Source organism: Poecilia latipinna, unplaced genomic scaffold (assembly GCF_001443285.1).
Source record: "Poecilia latipinna isolate Pla-1442-1.1 unplaced genomic scaffold, P_latipinna-1.0 Scaffold689, whole genome shotgun sequence".
NCBI classification, from domain to species: Eukaryota; Metazoa; Chordata; class Actinopteri; order Cyprinodontiformes; family Poeciliidae; genus Poecilia; species Poecilia latipinna.
The window spans coordinates 4,567-6,864 of NW_015113305.1; the positions used below are offsets into that span (position 1 = coordinate 4,567).

Here is a 2,298-nt window from a genome sequence, read left to right on the forward strand (position 1 = left end):
TGTTCTACCTTTGGAACCCCGTTTGCATATTCAGAGTTGCTGACTGAAGTCTTGCCACATCGTTAGCAAATGAAAAGTAGTTTAGAATGAGAATGAGTTTAGGGGTCACAGGACGAGAGATTGCGGAGACAAAACTGATTCCACTCAGCCTGTAATTGGCAGAGAAGAAGAAAGAGGGTAAGGCATGATGAGGCAAAAAAGAAATACTTATTTAATTTGCTTAGTAAGGACTACATTTTACAGAGCTGTCAGTATCTTGATCTACCTGTTATTTGAACAACACCTGCCTGCATAATAAATGCATTGTTTCTGGACCTAGGCATCTGATATTGAAATTAGACCTGGCTTTGGTTAGCTTTCAGGTTCAGAAAGACATTTGGATCAAAAGGGGTTCCACACTCTCATCTGACACAATTTCTCACCACAGTTGCATCTTTGTAGTGTTATTTAGCTATATTTAATAATTTTTTTGCTTGTCTTAGGGGTGATTTAAAATTAGAATAGAGTAAACTGAAAGACATGTTTTGGTTTTCTTTGAAGTTCCCCAAATTATTTCTGGATTGATTAATTATTATTAGAAAATGTATTGCCATATTCAGTTTTTTATTGCTATTAGTTTTGTTCATTCATTCATTTGCAGATTGTTTATTCTTGTTCTTTGTGCACTTGGCTGTAATTCTCTTGCAATAACTCTTAGTCTTTTCCCGCTTGGTTTCTACTTTCTTTGGGTGTAGTCCAGCTTTGTTTGTGTTAATTATTAATCTTCCCTTAATCTCCCTGCTTGTTCTGTTCCACAGCTGTTCCTAATTCCCTGATTACCTCACCTGGATTCAATGTCATGCTCTGCTCTTCTGTCAAGAGTGGGGATATGAAAAGATCACTAGCTTTCATTGTTCTTTACTGGTTCATCTGCTAAATGCAGCTCATCTTGGTCCAGATTTTTTTTGTTGTTGTTTTATCATCTTCAGTTATTTTCTCTGGATTGTGGACCTTCTACTTTATTTTAGTAAGTTGCATTTTGTTTTATTAAACTATTTTTTTTGCTCCACTTCTGATGCCCTTTGTCTGCATATGGATTATCCACAACCAACCATATTTTGTGACTGATAACTGAGTAAGTACCACTTTACTGCTCATTTTTAGTACACATAATATCTGTTGAGGTTGACTTATCTGTTTATGAACAGATTCCTTTTGCCAACAGACAAATGGCAGTTAATATCACAAGTTAGATATATTAAAGTCATATATGCCGATGTATCATTAATGTAACTATCAGAAATTGAGTTTCTGAAAGAAGCGTCAAATTGTTTTATTATTTATCTGTGTAACACAAACAGATTATAACCTCTTCAAAATCTTGGTGTACCGCAATTTAAAGTGTAAGCTTTCAGTGTTGTCACAGTTGACTTGCTGCCAAGAAATCAATTTACAAGGAACAAGAAGGAAGTGTAAAACTGATTACTTTGGGAGCAACGGTGATAGGAGTTTATCCTGTAATAGGTGAGTTGCCGGTTCGATCCCTCACTCTTTCTCTTTTGTTTTGTCCAGACACTTTACTCGGCTTGATGGTCAGACAGTCCAGTGGTGCCAGTGCATGGCAGCCTTACCTCTTTCAGAATGTCTCAGGGCAGCTGTGGCTACAATCCAATAGTTTGCCACCATCTGGTCACCCCTGGCTACAATCTGTTTGTTTCTTATCCTAATAAAAATACTAATAAAAGAACTTTTGAATATGTTGTAAGCTAAATTGACCAATTCATGAATATGCAGTAAACATTATTGCTGCATATAAAATCTAAAGGCGACATGAAAGCATACTCAAGTGCTGTCATTTAATCCTGATTGTGTTCTAATAGCTTCATGTACTTAACATTTCCTGTCCATATAGTTTCCACTATACATCTGTTTCTTTTGGTAGTTAAATGTTCTAGCAAATTATGAAGATAAATACTTTTAAAGTCCTTAAAATATTCCTAAAGGCTGTAATTTACAGATTATTTCCATTTATTGTAGTTCTAACAGTAGCAAAATCCCAATATCAGAAATACAGTATCATCTTATACAGTAGACACTGACAACATGACACACAATTATTGTAAATCAACTGTCAAAGGGTTTAAAAATTATTCTATAGTGTAAATTGATCTATGAATAGGCAAATGGGAGGCACCATTTCACACACAAAAGTTCAGAAAATAATTTTCCAATATAATAATGAATTTAATTTCCTGGAACAATTATTAATTACAAGAAGTAAGGCATCCTACATGTTTTTTTTTGTTTGTTTGTTTCTTA

At 34.6% G+C, this 2,298-nt stretch overlaps 1 long non-coding RNA gene across 1 annotated transcript; it reads left to right on the top strand.

Annotated features, from left to right (window-relative positions):
* Nucleotides 1–915: 915 nt before the first annotated feature.
* Nucleotides 916–1,785, top strand: LOC106954933 (uncharacterized). Its single transcript, XR_001426462.1, has 2 exons — nucleotides 916–1,114; nucleotides 1,552–1,785. It is a non-coding gene; the product is annotated as an uncharacterized LOC106954933 (long non-coding RNA).
* Nucleotides 1,786–2,298: the final 513 nt, after the last annotated feature.